General features: G+C 35.5%; 1 protein-coding gene and 1 long non-coding RNA gene across 2 annotated transcripts in view; both read left to right on the forward strand.

Moving 5' to 3' along the window:
- LOC127833690 (uncharacterized) overlaps positions 1–23,459 on the forward strand; it is a 155,205-nt gene that overhangs the window by 60,779 nt on the left and 70,967 nt on the right. The window lies entirely within an intron of this gene.
- LOC127833691 (uncharacterized) lies at positions 18,186–19,855 on the forward strand. Its single transcript, XR_008027545.1, has 3 exons — positions 18,186–19,049; positions 19,205–19,364; positions 19,510–19,855. It is a non-coding gene; the product is annotated as an uncharacterized LOC127833691 (long non-coding RNA).

The raw sequence follows: 23,459 nt of genomic DNA on the forward strand, positions 1-23,459 counted from the left end.
GCACTAAGCCCAGATTTCCCTATACAAGGCTCAATTAATTACACAAAGCCCATTAACTGTTCACTGCAGCACATTTTGTCATGGTGACATAGGACTGAGAATCGACCAAGGACCAATGATTGATCCTCATGTGTCTCAGACTGGTGCTATTGATTGTCGGCTCTATTATCATCAGCACTTAGACTGGTTGCTAGTTAGTGGTTAAGAAAATCCAATCTAGGCAGAAAGTGTGGTCCCTGTTTAGCTTGTACGGACTTCACAGGCTATTTGGGACGACACTTTACGGACGTCACAGGCTATTTGGGACTACACTTTACGGACTTCACAGGCTATTTGGGACTACACTTTACGGATTTCACAGGCTATTTGGGACTACACTTTACGGACTTCACAGGCTATTTGGGACTACACTTTACGGACTTCACAGGCTATTTGGGACTACACTTCAAGGCTATTTGGGACTACACTTCACAGGCTATTTGGGACTACACTTCAAGGCTATTTGGGACTACACTTCACAGGCTATTTGGGACTACACTTCACAGGCTATTTGGGACTACACTTCACAGGCTATTTGGGACTACATTTCACAGGCTATTTGGGACTACACTTTACGGACTTCACAGGCTATTTGGGACTACACTTTACGCACATGTATTATGCCACATTCATGGAAACCATGTTTGCAAAAGTTTAGTCTGGCCACTTACTCAGTTGTTAAATAGCTGCATGCTTGAGGATGTCTGGTTTGATTCACAGCTGGGCAAAATAAAACTGTGTGGCTGTTTGTCATGAAATAATTTTAGATGAGCTCTGGGAAAAAGGGGCTTAATGCATGTGCGTAAAGTGTCGTCCCAGATTAAGCTGGGCAGTCTTTACAGGCTAATCAGGGACAAATCTTGCAGCCTAAACTGGATTTTCTTCGTGAAGAGACTTCCTTTTAGCGAAAACTATTCCTTATTCGCGGAATGTGTTGTCCCTGATTAGCTGATTCGATCTGGGACAACAATTTACGCCAGTGCTTTTAACCCTGTATTCGGATAGTGAGACTCATTTCTGCAAAATATTGTTCACATTTTTTTACCTATAAAAGTTGCCAGTAAAATACTTTTCCATGAATTATGAGCATAGGGACCAAGTAACCCATCGGGAATTACATGGACGACCTTCTATTTTCAAAAATGTCCGTGATCAAAGAAAAAAATTATGACATAGTCTAAAATAGATGGAGCAATATCATGGAATAAGCAGTTCTTTTGTGACAAGCAGTAAGACAAAGTTTGAATTTCTGAAAGTGATACCAGTTTAAAAGAAAAATATTGGTAACAAAAATAGCGACACAGTCGATAATGGCAGAAAGCTGTGCAATCTTTAATTATTGTTCTCTAATAGATGCAGAGAGAATGTATTTCTGGAAGTGAGCCCAGTCTATTGCAAAAAACACCCCTTTGATATGAAATTAGTGACACAGTCCATGAGCAGATAAAATCCTTCTCTCTAGTATGCCTCATGTACTATGTATCGGTTAGCAATATCAAATATTTATGCATGTTTTTTTTTTTAAAGACCACACTAGGAGCACTGCCCTGTTGTGGATTCGTTAGATAGGAATTTCTGTTATTAACCTTGAAATATTGATTAATCTAGTGATACAAGGCTGTGTTATTGTTGGCAGAGAAAATATCTAAGAGCTTCAGCTAATGAAACAAATGATTTCTTGCAATAGTGCCACTGGTGTGTGGATTTGTTAAAAGCACATGGGTAGCTACTGTGGTGAAACGAGAATCATTGGGATTGTTTATTAATTAATTAACGTGTCTTCAGGTAGTAAAAATAGTTATGAATGGCAGTGTGAGGTTAAAGAATTGTTGCCAGTGTTAAAACAATTGATGCACATTGTGTGAATATTTTGAAATATATGGAATGGAATTGCAGACAGGCAAATTAGTGGCGAAAAGTGAATGCTCAGTAATATGGATGCCATTGAAAGAGTGAGATAAATAGTATATTTGGATGAAGTTTGCATGTAAGATTGTATGAGTGACAGATGGGAGAGAAATTATGAAGGAATTGTGTGTGGTTGTTGTTTAACTCTTCCAGTGCGGGAACCGAATTTTGAAGGACTTTGCAAACAGTTTGGATCCAGATGAGACGCCACAGAACGTGGCGTCTCATCAGGATCTAAACTGTTTGCTATTCTGATAGTATTCTTTAAAAAAAATCAAAGAAAATGCTAATTTTAGAAATTCAGCGGCCGACATTTTTGCAGACAACAAATTTCCCAGCATGCAAAGGGTTATATGTAATATGTTGGCATACACTTGTGTATGGGACAGATGTCAGATACCATATGGGGGAAAGTGTATGGGACATATGTCAGATACCATATGGGGGCAAGTGTATGGGACAGATGTCAGATACCATATGGGGGTTGTTGATTGCTCATATGAAAAAGGCTACATATGTAACTATGTGTATGATGTGTACGGGCAGATGTTTGGATGGTAGTGAAATAAAGTTTAGAATCTTATTTGATGTACTTAAAGCAATGTGCATCATATTAACACTGATGAAAGATGCATAAATCCTAAGATATTTTTGTTAGTGTCACCAATGTCAACAGCATAACTCTAAGACTCTCAGTTCTTTCGACATGGAAAGGTATGAAGTGCTGGACCCTAGAACCGTTCATTCTTAGTAATTTTTATGAGCACAACGCTGAGTCAATGAAAGCTATCAATTTGAAATTTCATTAACAGGAAGTGAGTGGATTGCACGAGAACAGCTTCTCTGCACCACCTGTCAGGGTTTTTTCTAGCCATTTTGGGAAAAGGAGTCTGGTCAAATAGGGATTTTTTAACTCGATAAAATGGCAAATTTATGTTATATACTTTGTTATAAAAAGTTTTAAATAACTTTGTCATGAAGTAAAATTGAGATATAATAATCATTAGACACTTCTTATATTGAAATTGGGAATTTGTTTTACAATTTCGGTTCAGGATTTGGTCTGTTTTACGACATCTTTTACACAGCAGAAAAAAACCTGTTTATTCTTAGGTTATTCCCCATTAGATGATTTTCATTATTAGAATTTGACAAAAGCACATCTCATAAGCGTCTTTAAAAGCTTTCAATTTGAACTTTTATTTGCTTCTTCACTTGGATTTGTTGTATATGTCTTTCCAAGTTTTATGCAATTAACAAATTAGAAGGTGCAAGAAAAATGCTTGGATATTCAGAAAAGTAGGAGCCTTGTCCAGGGATAACTGGGATCAATGCATGTTCATAAAGTGTCATCACAGATAATCCTGTGTAGTCCGCACAGGCTAATCAGGGACAACAGTTTCTGCTTTTAGGGAATTTTATGTTCAACGGAAGTCTCTTTTAACGAGAATCCAGTTTAGGTGAAAAGTGTTGTCCTTGATTAGCCATTGCATTAAGCACTGTTTTACCAGAGCAATGCTCATAAGATCTCTGACTTAACCTTTTTCTACTTCGATATGTATTTTTACTTATTTGCAGTCCCTTAAAAAGTTGTATTTAATTTAAGACCTTTCACACTAGATGCAAGTGTTTGAGGCTTCATCTCCAAACCTTAGATACTGATGAGCAGCAAACAGCATAAAACCTGAACAGACTGCGAGTTACCCTCAGGCTGTTCTGGTTTTATGCTGTTTGCACATAGACATTTTTAATTTGCTTATAAGTGGGAAAGGGTTATAAAATCAGTTTCCTTTGTGACATTATTATGTATGTCTCATGCAACATGGCTTACCTATAGAGTTATAGATCTTACTGTTGTGCATTGTGCCATTTTGATAGCAAATCTATAAATCCCATTCTTTTACTTTTTTTTCTGACTTTCCTTCAACGGAAATTATCTGCCAGAACATTAATTTTGCATTAGAGTTCTACATAGTTCAGATTTCCACTGTCAGAAAGAAGCCTGGAATCCAGTTAAAAAAATAATGAACAAGTCAGAAATAAACTGTCAGAGTTATTTGCGTGCCCATTACGCCAATCATTGTAAAGTGATTGTTAGAAAATAACATTCTGGGTGGATTCAAGCAATAACTTTTTGTGTAAATTCTTGTTCATAAGTGTCTAATCAAAGTACTGACAGTACTGGTGTGACGATGCTTTTGAGAGGATGGATATAAAAGCATCAGGTTAAGTTTATCTACATCACCACAATCACCACAATTGTGTATGTTAGTACGGAAAAAAAATTTGGTACACAAATTTTGCGAAAAAAATTTGGGTATGAAAACAAATTTGGGTACGAAAAATATTTGGGAACTAAAAAATTGGGACCGAAATTTTTTTGTTTACTTTTATTGGGAATGAAAAAAAAATGGGTACGAAAAAAATAATTGGGTACGACAAATTTTAGGTATGGAAAAAAAATTGGGGGAACGGGAAATTAGTACCTGTGGGGAACTTGACCCACACTCGCACATTTTCGTCCCTTTCCGTCAAACATCAGATAAGTTCCTCGAAGGCAATAGTATGAATACACATTTTTCGGAAGCGGTAATGCGGTCCTACCTATTCTCGTCAAAATGTAAGCGAAATATGTACACAAATCTGTCAGGAATGATTGAATTAACGAAGAAAATCGTGTATTGATGTAAGTTTTTTGAAGAAATGTGCAGAAAATATATTAAACAAGAGCTGTGTTTGTGAAACACAATGCCCCCTGCTGCGCAGCTTTGAAGCCATATATTTTACCTTTGACCTTGAAGGATGACCTTGACCTTTCACCACTCAGAATGTGCAGCTCCATGACATACACATGCATGCCGAATATGGAGTTGCTATCTTCAATATTGCAAAATTTGACCTTTGACCTTGACCTTGAAGGATGACCTTGACCTTTCACCAATCAATATGTGCAGCTCTATGAGATACGCATGCACCCCAATATTGAAAAAGTTATGGCCAATGTTAAAGTTTTCGGACAGACAGACAGACGCTTTATATTTGACATTTGACCTTGAAGGATGACCTTCACCTTTCACAACTGAAAATGTGCAGCCCCATGAGATGCACATGTATGCCAAATATCAAGTTGCTATGTTCAATATTAAAAAAGTTATGGCCATTAAAGTTTTCGGACGGACTGACTGACACACTGAGTGACTGACTGACAGTTTAACTGATATAGGCCACCCTACCGGGGGCATAAAAAGCAATGGCGATATTTTTCTCAGCCACATAATTGTTAATAGTTTGATATCACAAAATGAAAGTAGAACTGTCAAAAATGACAACCTGTCAACGTGTTGTTTTTGCTGGCACGAGAGGGCGATTACACTCAATGTGTTCACATTTTGACCATAGGCTTTGTCAATGACCTTGATAGTATGGATAGCTTTGATATTATTTATTGCTATCATGAAACTGCATGATTGTGTATATGTTTACAAAACACAAAGCATAAATAATGATATAAATATACTGATTGAGCTTATAATAATCTGAGAACTATAGCCAGGTCAATTAAGGACTTAAAATACAATTTTGTGTCCTGATTTCATGAAGAAATGACCGTCCTAGATTTCAAATTCAAGGCCCTAGTGTGACACATTGGTAGCATTACCGTTAAACTGTTACCAGGCTTATGAAATTAGTTTTTTATTGAACTATCTAAGGAAATCTAAATCAGGCACTGATTTTTTTTGTTTTAATACAGTCATAGATCAGTTGTGGCCTCTAAGTAATGACCAATTTTTGCTAACTTTTTACACCCTTAAAACTTTCCACACGTCTATAATAGTCAATCTGGATTTAGGTGATCTTCAATGGTACATTTAAACTTTAGCTCTGTAACAAGAGTGCTTGTAAAGTCCAGTCACATATTTAAATCTAGGCCATGTCAAAATCAAAGTGTCAAAGACAAATGAAAGATGCGTTCATTAATTATTGTCCAGTTGTTTACTACTGCTGTAAGTTTTTATATAATATGACTGATGAACATCATGTGAGAGAAAATTCACATTATCATTGTATATCAGGTTTAGCAGCCTTTTAGATAACAAAGTATGCTAGTTTTCAATGTCGCTTCTGGGGATCAAACCCATAGGACTTTTAGGAAGATTCTGAAATTTTCGATCCCTCGAGGGCAACCAAACCAAAAATTAAGTCAAATATTGCCGACTCGTTTTTTTGAGTCGGTTCATGAGGGATAATGGAGCTCGATTGGTCATTGTCGGCTCTGGTACTACTTACATGTACCCCGGGTACTCTTAAGTATACTTACATGTACCCTGGGTACTCTAAGTATACTTACATGTACCCCAGGTACAGTAAATAAACGTAATTGTACTCGGTCCATATTAGACTGTACCCAAGTTGTATTCGCGCCCGAAATCCGATGTCGTAAAACGCGCAACCGATTATCTTAAACACACTTCTCTTAAAAAAACACTGCATCAACATGCTTTTTGAGTATGTGTTCCGATAATATAGAGGCCATTCTACAGAAAATTGACATAAATGTGCAGGGCTTAACACTAAGGCACGTCCGAAAGACATTCACTGCCTGTACCTTGGTCCAAGCTAGCCAATGTCCCAGGAACATGCCTGACCGGTCGTGTGTATTTTGGGGGGGATTATATGTTCCATATCAATAAACTGCGTTTTAAATAAGCTTTTTAAAGATGCGAAAATCTTAATACAGAACGCTCAGATGACAATTAAATCCCAGAGTGAGTTCGGAGACAACAAACGGATCGTATCTCGAAATAGATTCGGAACCCCCTGATTGCAATCAAAAAGAGGCCGACAATTCAGAAAATTCCCGGCGGTTTTCCTGGTAAAACACGTCAGTATCTATTTTTAAACGGAATGCCGCTAGACACGGTTTTTGATTGGTTTCCTCGAAGTGACGTGTTTTCTCAATGAAAATACGTTGGAAACTAAAAGCCAGGATAGCCCAGGATCGTCCGTAATGATGAAGGTATAAAACTCAACATTAACACAAAGTAACTATAAAATTAATAGTTATTTATCAATTTCAAATAATTTTAATTTGTTGTCATTATGGAAAAGTTATTCCATCCTGTAGACGATTAATAAATCCATTTAGAGGAAGATAGAGACTTTATTTAGATTAGAAGTGTTTTGACAATATTTTTTACGCAATTCAATTAGCAAAACTAATATTAATGGTCGATCCCGGCTTTTAGTAGAGAGTTAACCCTGCACAATTGTTACAACTACCGTAACACATTATTTTGCTAAGATTCACTTACCATTTCTTGTAAGACGGTAACCCGGCAATCTATGTAAAAAAGGTTTTAACGTTCATGTCGTTGTTTAAGTTTGGCTTTACGGGTGTGCATGGGGGTTTCTTGGATACGAAAAGTAAAGGGAAGGAGGAAAGTAAGAGAAAGTATGAGGAAATAAAAAAACAAGAAAAAATTCTCCAGAAATGGCGTGAAGATTACAAATAGTTGTCTTAAATAGATGAATATTGAATTCAATAGCATTAGTAAGGCAAGCTATATAATAAGAATGATTAAATCATAATTGCGCATCTCCAAGCACAAGAAAATACAAGTTGAATGATAAATATAAAGGTTTTTATAATACTTGGGTCAGGGCACATGAAAGATTGGTCAGGGCTAGTAGGTTCTGCATTTACTAGCCCGAACAGGCTAGTTGAAAAAAAGTTAGTGTTAAGCCCTGATGTGTATATATAATTATTACAAATAAATAGTCGACAACGACTGATCTAGGGTTAAATTTCCCGGGTACATCTAGTATATTTACCGTACCCGGGATACATGTAAGTATACTTAAGATGACCCGGGTACATGTACGTAGTACCCGAGCTGACAATGAACAATCGAGCAATACTGGAAGGTGCAACATCTCTCACGAATCGCCTTTAGCAGTATTCAATTCTCAACAGGAAAGTGCTGGAGTCATTGATCCCGAGGGACAAGAAAAACAATTGATTAATGTTCGAAATAAATAATTTGATTAATGACAATTCTATTATTTGAGCCAGGTCACAGGAAAAGCGCAGTCAAATCAGTATCCAATTAAATTATTTGTTATTGTCAGAAAAATGCTTTTAAGCAAACAGCTTTCAAGCAACTGCAGGCTGATCTAGATCCAAACTGGCCACAATCGCCTTAATGTCTCTTTTACTGTGACACAGTTCATTTAACTTTAAAATGATAAAAAGTAGTAAAACTAAGAAAGAGTATACAAACCAGTAAAGAGTTTGAAATCAATGTTGAATTTCAGGACAGCTTGGTGATCTGCAAATCCCCGATGAAATGTTGATATCGGATATCATAGTCATTCAATAAGTCGCAAAATGCTCGATTACAATTTATAAAGCACAATGTGACTTATATTGATAACTAAAAATACCAGTATGCCAGTTTTGCCGTGTCAAGCTGTTACGATCCAGAAAGTCCTTCATTCACATCGAGTATATATCCTTTGAATTCCAACTATTGTTGTCATAACCGGAGATTTAGTGAATAAATAATTCATATATCCTAAATGACAGCTTCTAAATAGTGTAACAAGCCAATTTATGCAGTAAGAAAGTTTTGAATCGAGACTCTCATGGGGGCGGCCATTGTTGAATGTTGAAACACGAACGACAACTCTGCTAGGAGAATGTTATCAATGACGAGCAATCTCCTACGCATTGGCGAATGCAAAAGAGAAGTAACCTAAAAAATCGAGTTATCTCAATCGGACTGGCTCGGTCTTTTACATAGGTCACAATTGTGAATGTTTTTTAGATGGTTATCAAACCTTGGACGATGCTGTTCCAGCATCGTCAAAAAGTGTGAAATGGATATTACAAATTAAGTTAAGAGTACTTAGCAATTAAACAAAATATATTTCTTAATTAAGAGAAGTATAAAATATTCCAAGGAAAAAGTATAAAGTCAAGGTTGAGCCCCATAATTAACTAAGGGTACCATTATGTGCTCTAAGATGTTGAATTAATAGGGCACCAGGATTTACTGTATAGGGGAAAAGAATACTCAATCTGCAGCATACCAGATATTGCTGTGAAATTGTTAAGGACATTATTGCTTACGTAAAATTATATTTCTAATGGTAAAACTTACTGTTTTTAAGAGAGGCATATAGTTTCTGCTTTGTCTGTTCATTCGTACTTTTTGGTTCATGCTCTCTAACTCAGAGGGAGTAATCACGTGATAAACAAGAAGGCGACGTCAGTTAGAATTTATTTTGTATTATTATTTCCTCTTTTTATAGTGGGGGACATCTTGTTTTTGCCCTGTTTGTTTGTTTGTTTGTTTGTTCCAACTTTAACATTTTGCCATAACTTTTGCAAATTTAAGATAGCAACTTGATATTTGGCATGCATGTGTATCTCATGGAGCTGCACATTATGAGTGGTGAAAGGTCAAGGTCATCCTTCAAAGTCAAAGGTAAAAAAACAAATCTATGGGAAGTAACAAGCTTTAAAGGGATATAATTATCTGAACCTGCCAAATGATACAAAAAATAAAATAAATCAAAGCGGCACAGTAGGGGACATAGTGTTTCTGACAAACACATGTCTTGTTTAAAGTTACAGCTTCAGCTGAGAAATTCTTTATCTTAACTTTACTTGCTGAGAATTTTGTGATCCGTTGAGAAATTTCACAGAGAGTAAAGAAGAGATATAGAGCAAATATGAATACAAAATAAACGCTTACCACTTTCTTTCTTTTATTACTTGAAAGTGATCAGCATTTTAACAATTAACAATAAAAGTAATAAAGGGTATAAAACGGCGAAAAATAAATATCTCGGCATTGACGTCGCCATCTTGTTTGTCAAGTTATTACCCCCTCTGTAACTGAACCCTCATGTATCACCTGTCTCATTTAGGTCAATGACACCCTTAAAGGTCAAAAGTCAAATTACACAAAGGCCATGAACTGCTTATTTCTGGAAATTAGGAAAATAATATATAATTTTAAGTAAGCTTCACTACAAAATACCTCACACCTCAAAGTATATATTGAGAGATGAGTGTGAAACTAAGGTATCTTATGTATAAATGTTGACCAGATATGAAAGTTCTGCACAAAGACCTTGAAAACCTGGCAAAGGTATGAAGCAAGAATGTGTGTGATGACTTGACTGAAGCCCAGGATTCTTGAGTGCCAAAAACGTCATATGGTTCATCAGCTGACATGAGTTATTCTAGTCTGAAAGTGTTGCGGGATGGTATAATGAATCAGTGAGTACTGATTAAATGATTGTGAGATCATTGAATAACATATGAGTAGCGTTTTAGGAAAACAGGGCTTAATAGCTGAGGCTAACCAGGGACATTACTTTCGACTTTTATTGTGTTTTCCTTTTAATGAAAGTCTCTTCTTAACAAGAATCCAGTTTGGGCAGAAGTGTTCTCCCTGATTAGCCTGGCTCAATGCACGTGCTAATCAGGGATGACACTTAATGCACATGCATATAAGTTTAAGCTTCATTAAGTTAAAAAAAGAAAGAAATGAGAGTCGATTGAATTAGGTATTGAAATGATTGGTAAATCATTGAATAATTATGTCTTGAATTGATTGGTCAATAATTGAATAATGTATTGAAATGATTGGTAAATCATTGCATAATGATGTCTTGAAATGATTGGTCAATCATTGAATACAACATTTTAATCAGTGGAAAATTATTGTATAGCGTGTAAAATCTGTGTGAGATCGTTGAATATCATGTTGAAATGAGTGGGAAAGAATTTAATACATTCTTGAAATGGTAAATCATTGAATAATGATGTCTTGAAATGATTGGTCAATCATTGAATACAACATTTTAATCAGTGGGAAATTATTGTATAGCGTGTAAAATCTGTGTGAGATCGTTGAATATCATGTTGAAATGAGTGGGAAAGAATTTAATACATTCTTGAAATGAGTGGGTGGTGATCGATTGATTTCATATTTAAATTAATTGGTGATCATAATATTATTATGAAAATGAGTATAAAGTCATTGAATAATATTGAAAAATAGTGATATTATGATTGAAAACTCATTAAAGTGAATGGGGCATAACTGAAAAGCATTTTGTACTTTGTGCGAGGTCATTGAATTAAATGTTGAAATGAATGTGGATTTCTTTGATTTACAATTCGAAATGTGAACAAGTTGTTTTTAGCTATTTAATTGTAAATTTGATTTCCAGGTTAATTCAGTGAAGACCATTGATATTGATATTGATTATATTGGTGGGAACTATTGATAAAATGTTGGAGTTTATTATTTCACAAGTTGAAAAACAATAAAGCAGTTTCCAAGAAACTTTCTGGAAATCTGAACAAAAAAAAGTTGAACAATAAGTGGCTGCAGCTAAGTGGATGTGTGAAAAAAGAAAAATCAGGAGAAAATTTGTACCTAAATACAAAATGCATTATTTAGAGATAATCGTGATGCTTGGCATAATGGTATACATATTGGCCATGCTTGGCGTGAAGACATATCAACGACTTGGGCGCTCTTACATGGAAACTACGCGACAGAATATGGAATTCTACGATAAACTGAAACTGGATATAATGGATTGAACTTGTACACTTAAAGACACACCTTTGGTTTTACCTCTTGTTTTTTACAACACATAGCCTTTTGGTGTACACTTTGACTTATTTTTGCATTTTAATGACTGCATTTAAAATTACCTATTGGAATGAGATAAGCAAAAATTGGGATTATAAGGTGAATGTATAAGGTGATTTATTAATATGTATGTTCGTTTTTTTGTTATGTTTATTTTATCAGCGACTAATAATTATGTGTCTTAATTTTTGTTCAGTCAAATCATACAACTTTTAAACACCAGGTTTTTTTGTTCCCTACCGGTTTCACCAGAGGGGACTTATGGTTTTCGCTCTTTGTGTCCTTCGATCCGTCGGTCCGTCAGTCTGTTACACTTTTCTGGATCCTGCGATAACTTTGAAAGTTCTTCATATGTTTATGCCCCCTTTCGAAAAAAAGGGGGTATATAGTTTTCGCACTGTCCATCAGTCTGTCTGTCAGTCTGTCACACTTTTCGTGTCCGCTCTCTAATTTAAATAGTTTTCATCCGAACATTGCCAAGCTTTGTTAGAAGTTGTATCTAGAGAATATCTAGGTCAAGTTCAAATATGGGTCATGCCGGGTCAAAAACTAGGTCACGGGTCACTTAGTGCATTTAAAGGATTCAGCATTATGTGTTCGCTCTCTAATTGAAGTAGTTTTCATCTGATCTTTACCAAACTTGGTCAGAAGTTGTATCAAGACATTATCTATAACTCAATATCCGTCCGCTCTCTAGTTTATGTGGTTTTCTGATTTATTTTGATATTCTAAGACATTTTTATGCCCCTGACAGAGGGCATATAGTGATCGGACTGTCCGTCCGTCTGTCCGTCACACTTTGTGTTTAGATTTTGAAAAATGCTCATAACTTCTATGTCACTTCAGATAGCAATTTCATATTTGTCATGCATGTGTTTATGGACAAGGCCTTTCCATACGCACACAAATTTTGACCCATGTAACCTTGACCTTTAACTTAGGGTCCGTGTTTAGGTTTCGAAATCTATGTTTAGGTTTCGAAAAAAGCTCATAACTTCTACCAAGCGTTATAAGTTATCATATGGTGACATCTCTTGTTTCATGAAACTTGAAACATGGACAGTTGGCAATATGGAGATTATAATGCATGTCATTTCATTTTGTTCCTATGTCAAGAATTCTGGTTTCTATGGCAACAAATAGACTAGAAATACTGCTGAAAATGGTGAATCCTGCACACTTTTCTGGATCCTGCGATAACATTAAAAGTTATTCATATTTTTTCATGAAACTTGAAACATTAATAGATGGCAATATGGGCATTATGCACGTCAGTTCATTTTCTTCCTATGTCAAAAATTCGGGTTGCTATGGCAACAAATAAAAAAATTAAATAAATAAAAAATTCTGACAATGATGGAGCCGGTAGGGAACATATATTGCTTGGCAATAGGCTTGTTTCAATTGAGTTGACCCTTATATCTTTTGAAGGGATATATATAAAAAAAGAGTTGAATTTCAAATTGTGAAAAAGGAATTCACAGAACATGTTTTTGCCTTAGGAAAAGCACTCTGTATTAAATCAACTTATGAAGCAAAAACACTTCCAATAAAACCAGCAATTTTGTTAACTGATAATACCACAGTAAGACATCAGTGTTCATCTGATAACCTTGAGTTATAGCTGTTTGGTCTGTGCAGTGCCTTGAGTTAGAGCTGATTTGGTCTGTTCAGTGCCTGGAGTTATCAATAATTCATGTTTTATTGCCGCCAGTGTTTCTACACATATCTTATCCATATGGCAAATCCATTTGAGCCTTGTATTGTATTCCTCAGGTGTTGCAATTTGGCTTACAAATGTGTATTACAAAAGCATTCGTGAATACAATACGCATAGGTATTTTGTCATCATTTTTTTGCATCTTAATTTGCAATAAAATACAGTTCAAGAAAGAATAGAAAAGCTTAGGCTAGTATTCCATGTGTCCATATCTGCATCCGCATATCCGCATCCGCAAAAAGAAATAAAACAAGTTTAAATGCACTGCGCTTATTCAAAATCCGCATCCGCATATCCTCACGCGCAATAGGCTTCTGCAAAAGAACTCTCAAGTGAGCATTCTAATGCTGATGCGGACAAGATACGGACGGATTTAGCTTGTTGAGGCGAAAGCTGTCATCTCAAACTCTTTAACTAGAGAGAACATATCCAAATTGTTGTTTATTTAGTCTAAAGTAACCTTTAAGCTCCCAGAGGCGTATTTAGGTGGGGGCTAGGGGGCTAAAGCCCCCCCAGCTGGCTGGCTAGACACGATTTTTAATAAAAATGAGCCCCTTACAGTTTCAATCCACTTGTGTATTTCCTGTCATATGTCCCTTATAAAGCCATAAACAGCTGTCGTTTTGTGTGATTAGCCCCCAGGCATGTGTACAGACGATCTAACCTTCGTCAGCTAAAGTGAACGCTTCATTGACTTTAAGTAATAAACTGCGCTATTTGATTGGCTGAAGAAGATACATTCAACTAATGAAATTCATCCATACATTTAGCTATAGATAAATGCTTACAAATTGCTGCGGCATAAGACTTGTGAAAAACAATATTTCAATTTGTAGCAATTAAAGAGTTTAGACGAACACAATGGACAATCATTATTTTTTCGGTAATTTCTTTGATGAATTTAGTTGGTATTAGCTCTTTAGAGTGATAATCCTTTTGAGTAACAAGTTATTGCCAGTGAAATTAAACTGCACACTCAAAGCGGGTATATACGATTTTGTCAAATATTTATGAATTTATATAGAATGTGTAAAAAACTTATTATATATTTATTTCAATATAAATTAAAATAAAAGTTAAGAAGAACATGTGTCGATGTGATTCTAAACTTAGTTTAACGGTTTATTTGAGTTCCTGCAAAGATATCTATTCATACGACACACGAACACTAACTCCAATCCTAATACAAAGACGAATGCTTTGGTTATTGTAGGAAAATATGTACGTCACAATCGGCTCGGGGCGCTTATTTGTCTTTGCTGCATTTTATGAAATTCGGCTTTAATGTATAATTTTTCTTGCCTTTTTTGTGTTATTGTAACATTTTATAAATATATTACAATTAAACACATATTAAAGATCGTATATACCTGCTTTAATGAATGGCATTTTTTGTTTGTTTTGATTTGGTTATTTTACAAATCGGGCTAACTGCTTTGATGTTCATTCATAGTTTTTAAAATTGAAAAAGACTCAAAAATGAAGAATTACTTTGCTATATGAAACTAAATCATTTTCTTAAAGCGTGACAACATCGAGGCAGCAACACCCGAATTAAACTTCACAAGAAACCTAACGACTCCCTTTGTTGACACTTTTGTGAACGAAATGGACACCCGATTCAGTGATTTGCAGACTAAGGCAGCCATGGGATTGAAGTTTATACCTGAACAAATGTGCTCCTCACCCGTCAGTGCTGGTGACCTTGAATGGTTCAATGATGATCTCCCTTCCCCTCAGTCCCTCCCTGCCGAGTTGCACTTTATAGGGCAGGCTAGGTGGAAAGGTGTACCCAACCCACCTACTTCCCTTCAGGGCTCTGTTGCACATTGTGATTCCCAGCTGTACCCCACCATTTACACTGTTTTGTCCATATCATGTGTGTTCCCTGTCACATCATGCGAGTGTGAAAGGAGTATCAGTGCCCAAGGACTTGTTAAGACAAAACTAAGATCATCAATGGGTCAGGACAGGTTGTCCGCTGTGTGCCTGCTTTCCATTCATAGGGACATGGACATAAACATTTTAATGTTGTACCTAAGTTGACCTAGTAGGATATCCAACAAGGTTAAATAGGAGGTCCACCCATCTAACTCCGTTAAAAAAGTTATTGATAAAGATAATGTCTCCCACCACTTTAGTGGTTTGAGAGACATTTGATTTACCCCTGTGTGTCTGTCTGACCGTGTGTCTGTCACACTTGGTGTGTGAACTCAAGTTTTTATTTGTTTCACATGCACTTTTATCATGCAAAATGCGGATTAGATAGCAGGAAATCGCATCATTTCAAGGTGCCATTTCAAAAAAAAATTCGACGACGCAAGGGGACACCCCTCCCGCACCCTCCCCTGTTGAGCCCCCCCTCTGAAAATTTTCTGGATACCCCTCTGGCTCCTCATCAGCAAGTTAAGTTCTTTAGCTAAGTGGTTGTAAGTTGCAAATGTTTGGCGATGCCTTGCTATCGCACGTGCCCACCATTTGTGCTTTTGTTTTCATTTGCACTTCTTGAAATGAAAAATAGCAGCTCCAATTAACAAAAAATGGGAAAACACTTTCTGCATATGGATTTTCAGTTCCGAAGTTTTCTCAAAAAAGAAAGATACATTTGACTTAGGCGGATAATTGGAATATAGCGTCAGTATTATAATTTTGCTGATACGTATGCGGATATGGATAGATGGAGTGCTAGTCTTAGGTGTAGGAAAAGTTTCAAAATAAAACTGAGAGGTGAATGAGGAACATAAGCATTACCCCTTTACCACTTAGATACGATGCACGTATTTTGACAACTTTGTAGTCCCTCTGAAAATTAAATTTAATTTAAGACCTTCCTTACTTGATTCAAATTTTAACCCATTTATGATTTAAGCGTCTAGAAAAAAGGCCTTGGCAAACAGAGTAGACCTAGATGAGACGCAGCATCATGTGGCATCTCATCAGGGTCTGCGCTGTTTGCTTGAAGGAATTTCTGTAAGAAATATTCTTAATATAGAATTAAATACACTTCACAACCCTAATTTTAGAAATAAAGTGATCCAATTTAGAAGAATGGGTGAGTCCATTCGGCATAAATGGGTTAAAGGGCCTCATACATGTCACTCACATGCTGTTCAGGTTTTATGCTGTTTGCTGCTCATCAGTATCTAAGGGTTGGAAATGAATCCTTTAAAACTTGAATTTAGTTTCTATGCGACAACATATGCATCAATATACGAATCTAAGTGGTAAAGGGTTAAAGGTTGTACCTATATAATTATCATTTCCCAAATAAAACACACACACACACACACATTTCTGCCTTTGATTCTCCGATAATTGTTACTGTCTATTTATCAGTTAGCCTGTGAGGTTTTCTATTGCTTTAGTTCTATGATAATAATAACCCCCAAAGATAGATCCAATTTCTGCTGCCATAATTATAATGAATCTCATTTCCATAGAGGTTTTTCTGGTGGTTTTAATTCTGGTAATTCTTCCAGTCTGGCTTTGAACTTCTCAGTTAGTTATCATAAAGCTAATTGTCTGCGCAATTACTTATAATAATGTATATTTATATATCATTCGCACATGTGGATCTGTACCGTACTTCTTGCTGATAAATACTAGCAATAAGAAAATAAATACAAGCATGATTGCAATGTCTTCTATGGGTGATAATATAGAAAGGAAATATACATGGACAAATCAATGCAGGCAAATTAAATGATTTCTATGTGCCCTTGCTCCTCAGTATATAGGTCAATATTTGTTGTTTAACCCTTTCAGTGCGGGAACCGAATTTTAAAGGCCTTTGCAAACAGTTTGGATCCAGATGAGACGCCACAGAACGTGGCGTCTCATCAGGATCCAAACTGTTTGCTATTCTGATAGTATTCTTTGAAAAAAATCGAAGTATTCTTTGAAAAAAATCAAAGAAAATGCTTGTTTTAGAAATTCAGCAGACGACATTTAAGCAGACGACAAATTTCCCAGCATGCAAAGGGTTAATGTGTAGATGATCATCAAGATAAGCATTTTTGCTGCTACAAGTTTTGGCAGAATTATTTCCCTTTCTCTGGTTGTATGCCCCCTGATCGAAAGATCGGGGGGTATAGTGTATTTGGCCTGTCTGTCTGTCACTGTGTTATTGTATGTGTGTGTCCCAAAACTTTAACCTTAGTTAAAGTTTGATAATTTTTGCATTATTGAAGATAGCAACTACATATTTGGCATGCATGTGTATCTCACGGAGCTGCATATTTTGAGTGGTGAAAAGTTGAGGTCAAGGTCATCCTTTAAGAACAAAAGTCAAATATCATTGTATTTGTCTTTCCTAAAACTTAAACCTTCGTTAAAGTTTGGTCGTATTTTTTTTTAATATTAAAGATAGCAACTTGATATTTGGCATGAATGTGTACCTCATGGGGCTGCATGTTTTAAGTGGTGAAAGGTCAAGGTCATCCTTCAAGGTCAAAGGTCAAATTTATGGCTTCAAAGCGGTGCAATTGGTGGCATTGTGTTTGTGACAAACACATCTCTTGTTTCATTATAGAATTTTTTGTTCCAAAGTTGTGCGTGTTCAACTCCTCTAACTGCTTTTCAGATTAAGCACAAACTTTCTCTACTGAATGCATAGATGATCCTCATTGAGGCATGTTGACTGGATCCAGTTTTGCACCTAAAGTTGTCACTTGTCATCTGTAGAAAATATAGAGGATAAGTCTTCATCTTTTGGATATCAGTAAGGCCACGACTTTTTTTTTAATTGGTTTACAATTTTTTAGCCGGATTTTTTTCGAAAAAATCTCGGCTTATAGATTGATGTTGTCGGGCGGGGCGGGCGGGCGGGGTGGCGGCGTGCTCGAAAATGTTAAAGTTCTTATTTCATGGTATAACTTTGGTATGCTTGGACCTAGAGTCTTCAAACTTGACATGAAGGTTGGCCAGGATTAACAGATGACCACTGGTCATTTCAAGGTCATTCATTTGAAGGTCAAGGTCACTGTGACCTTCAATATAAAAAATGTTAAAGTTGTTATAACTTTGGTATGCTTGGACCTAGAGTCTTGAAACTTGACATGAAGGTTGGCCATAACTAGTTAGTAACCACTGGTCATTTCAAGGTCATTCATTTGAAGGTCAAGGTCACTGTGACCTTGAATGTAAAAATGTTAAAGTTCTTATTTCATGGTATAACTTTGGTATGCTTGGACCTAGAGTCTTCAAACTTGACATGAAGGTTGGCCAGGATTAACAGATGACCACTGGTCATTTCAAGGTCATTCATTTGAAGGTGAAGGTCACTGTGACCTTCAATATAAAAATGTTAAAGTTGTTATAACTTTGGTATGCTTGGACCTAGAGTCTTGAAACTTGACATGAAGGTTGGCCAGAACTAGTAAGTAACCACTGGACATTTCAAGGTCATTCATTTGAAGGTCAAGGTCACTGTGACCTTGAATGTAAAAATGTTAAAGTTGTTATAACTTTGGTATGCTTGGACCTAGAGTCTTGAAACTTGACATGAAGGTTGGCCAGAACTAGTAAGTAACCACTGGACATTTCAAGGTCATTCATTTGAAGGTCAAGGTCACTGTGACCTTGAATGTAAAAATGTTAAAGTTCTTATTTCATGTTATAACTTTGGTATGCTTGTACCTAGAGTCTTCAAACTTGAAATAAAGATTGGCCAGTACTAGAAGATGACCACTGGTCATTTCAAGGTCATTCATTTGAAGGTCAAGGTCACTGTGACCTTGAATGTAAAAATGTTAAAGTTCTTATTTCATGGTATAACTTTTGTATGCTTGGACCTAGAGTCTTCAAACTTGACATGAAGGTTGGCCAGGATTAACAGATGACCACTGGTCATTTCAAGGTCATTCATTTGAAGGTGAAGGTCACTGTGACCTTCAATATAAAAATGTTAAAGTTGTTATAACTTTGGTATGCTTGGACCTAGAGTCTTGAAACTTGACATGAAGGTTGGCCAGAACTAGTAAGTAAACACTGGACATTTCAAGGTCATTCATTTGAAGGTCAAGGTCACTGTGACCTTGAATGTAAAAATGTTAAAGTTGTTATAACTTTGGTATGCTTGGACCTAGAGTCTTGAAACTTGACATGAAGGTTGGCCAGAACTAGTAAGTAACCACTGGACATTTCAAAGTCATTCATTTGAAGGTCAAGGTCACTGTGACCTTGAATGTAAAAATGTTAAAGTTCTTATTTCATGTTATAACTTTGGTATGCTTGTACCTAGAGTCTTCAAACTTGAAATAAAGATTGGCCAGTACTAGAAGATGACCACTGGTCATTTCAAGGTCATTCATTTGAAGGTCAAGGTCACTGTGACCTTGAATGTAAAAATGTTAAAGTTCTTATTTCATGGTATAACTTTGGTATGCTTGGACCTAGAGTCTTCAAACTTGACATGAAGGTTGGCCAGGATTAACAGATGACCACTGGTCATTTCAAGGTCATTCATTTGAAGGTGAAGGTCACTGTGACCTTCAATATAAAAATGTTAAAGTTGTTACATTTGATAATGAAATTGATGGAAACTTCAAACAATATGTTACTAATTTGCTAATAAAAAAATTGAGATCAAACTTTCCTAATTGTCAATTCAAGTTCATATTTGTGACCTTAAATGTTATTGTTGTTCATGTATATGCATGCATTCAAAACATAACACAAGGTTTGCTCATGCCTTGAAAAGTACTTACATTTCATTTTGACCTTTGAACAATATTTCAGTAATTTAAGTATTGCATTGACAAAAACACGAAAGGTACTTTCCTGTCATTTAAATAAAAAATCCGGCTTCAATGCGGTCATCTCCGACCGCGGAACTCTTGTTTTTTTTTAAATGGTCCATCGGGCGGTCGAAAAAACCCAACAACATTGGACAAAAAGTTAATTCTAATAACATCAGAACAAATACAACATATCTTTTATAACCTTAACAGAGAGACAACAAATCAAATTATGCAAAGAAACACATCTATATCTGCAAATGAAATGAGTCCCAAAAGCACCTTTTGTAACATCAGGCAATTTTAATCACACCATTACATGACATGCGTTCTTCTCCCATTAAAACAAAAAACTTCGCTTCATTTCCAGTATTCGATGTGCACTATTACGCAATGCGATGCCCGTTACATAAATCTTATATAAGATAAACTACTCTTACACAAATTATTTGTTTGCTCTTACTCGACTTATGAGATCGTCCATGAAAAAAAAAATGGAGGAAGATTGATCCCCGCATCGTCACGGTAATGTTTGTTAAAGTTGTTGTTGTCATGAAAGCTCATTAATTTTCAACGCAAAACGTCTTATTTGAATCAGGGACCTATACAAACAATGTATTGCGAATTAATTTAATAACATTTTTCATCTTCGCTTTTGCTTTATTAATATAATTTAATCCAAATTGTAATGTTAGCAAGCGATTTTTTACTGGAATTGTAAACAAAGAATCAGTTAAAGTCTTCCGAAAATTTGCAGTCTGTGTGAATTGACAGTTTGACGTCATCGAAGGAAAGCCGCTTCCTGTCTGAAGCAATAAAGCGACAAATTTCTCGCCGACAAAATTGGCTTCCTTTGTCTAGCAATCAACATGCCAAACCAATCGTGTGTTTGTTTCTCAATGGCAATCCTCCAATTTGATAATAGCACGTGCATAGCTTCGCCTTCGAATCTTTTGCAGGGAACGGAGGTGGAGTTTAACGGTTAATTGAGCAAGTGTTTTATGCAAATTGAGTTCCGATTTGCCGAAATTACTCGGCCGTAAGCATTTAATCGACGAATACATTTATCAATGATTTTCCGAGATATACCGATTTGTTCCGATTTCCAAACTTTCTGTACAGTTCATATAAACTATGGCGGACGTGTTTACAAAATTCCTAAACACATATATGGTAAATAATGGCAGTGTTTTATTGGATTATTTATACTAATTATCAAATTGCAAGGTAATATTTTTTTATCTACTATAATATCGGGTTTGTTTAAGATAATTAACATGTTAAACAATATAGTTGCGTCACAGACTCGAAAATAAATTTGATGGGGTCAAAATTTTACTGACGCTGATTTTCCTATTGTCTGTAATTTTTACCCAAAATAAGTTTTGTGAAGTGCCCATAAAAGGACAGGTACATAAGGTGTCATATTGAAAAATATCCCGATCTCTGCAATATATGTGAACCAGTCGATTGTACTTGCTTGATTTTATTCGCAACCGAACTCAAACCGGATCATTTTTTTCCCATGTTTTGCTCTTTTTTCAGTGCTGTTGGGAATAAAACATATATAAAAAAGACGATTTCCGATTTTTTCCCCCCATTTTCCAAAAATTAGGGTCAGCGGTTTTGTAAACCAAGAAATATAAAAGTCGTGGCCTAACTGAGTCAGATTTGAGTAATATGAAATGACTCATCACTGGTTTTTATGCTCCCTTTAATTTAGACAATTTCAGGATATTCTACCTTTTACTAGTAAATTGTAAGTCCCCCAATTATCAAATATACTATCATATATATGGTATATTTAAAAGAGAAAATCAGTATATTTTTGCAATCATACAGTTACAAATATGACATGTACTGGTTACTAAGGGAGGGTCATAGCATTTGTTACCGGCTGCATAACTTGGCATCCAATTTCTTCAATGAAGAGGGATGTAGCACTTACAGCTTCTTAAGATAATATGCTAGATTTTTTATAATGAGCAACTGCAGGGTCTATGATCAGGATGCCTGTAAAGTGAAGATTAAACAGTGTTTAGAATTATGGGATTCTCTCAGAAATTTGTATTAAACATTATGGTGTATTTTGTTATTTTTATATGAGAAATTAATATACAACCATCTGCTGGATAGATTGTTATTGATTTCATTATGATTGATGGCGTTTTTAACACAATATTCTCAGATAAATTGACTACAAAGTGTGATTGAAAATGATTGTTTTGATCATTGAAAATAATCAGATTGACCATGGTGTGATTGAACATAGTATGAGGGAGTTCAATGTGATTGATTGTGTGTTTGGTTTTTAACACAATGCAGTGTTTGGTTTTTAACACAATGCAACTGAACAAAATGTGATTGAAAATGTGCAGTTGAATTCTGTCATTGAAAAAAATCACACTCTCTACATTTGACAACTATATACTGAAATTGTGTGATTTACACCAATTTAACTCATACCCAAGAAATGTGTGAATAATAGCCAAAATTGTGTGATTTACACCGATTTGACTGATGAACAAATATCATGTGATTTGAGGATTATGTGATTGATAACCATGTACACATGGGAGTCGTGCTGGGATTCCTACTGTGAATGGGTAAGTTATCCCCTTTATTTATATGTTATCTCCCTTTATTGCAATATTTTCTACCTTTGTTGAAATGTTATCTCCTTTTATTGAAATGTTATCTCCCTTTATTGCTATGTTATCTCCCTTTATTGCAACGTTTTCTCCCTTGGTTGAAATGTTATCTCCCTTTCTTGAAAGGGAGATCTCCAATTTTTGAGATTTTATTGCCATTTATTGAAATAATCTCTCCCTTAATTGAAAAATATTTTCCTTTATTTAATTGTTATCACCATTAATTGGAATGTTATAATCATTTATTGAAATGTTATTGCCATTTATTTAAGTGCTATCGCCATTTATTGAAATGTCATGGCCATTTTTTGAAATGTTACCCCTCTTTAATTGAATGGTTTGTAAGAAGTATTTCTCATAGTTGTTTAGAATATATATGTAATTGAAACAATATTGAATGAAGTCAAGGGACGTCACTCTGATAAGGCTATTAATGCTTTTATGTGGTTGTGTTCCTTTATGAGTCAAGTTGGACCTGTACCAAAAACTTGGGCAACAAGGAAATTTGACTGCTTTCAAAGTTTTAAACTTGTGTGCATTAATAAAAATTATATGAAATGATCAATTTTTAAATCCCAGGTATGTTAAAAATACTAAAATGATACTTTTTTTTATCATTTTGGAATTTCTATAATTGAAACCTACTCACTTTAACACTTTCCCGGTTCAGGGGTATTCATGATTACTGTGACAAGCTCTAGTTTAAATTATTTCAATGTTCATA

Source organism: Dreissena polymorpha, chromosome 6 (genome assembly GCF_020536995.1).
Source record: "Dreissena polymorpha isolate Duluth1 chromosome 6, UMN_Dpol_1.0, whole genome shotgun sequence".
Classification (NCBI taxonomy): Eukaryota; Metazoa; Mollusca; class Bivalvia; order Myida; family Dreissenidae; genus Dreissena; species Dreissena polymorpha.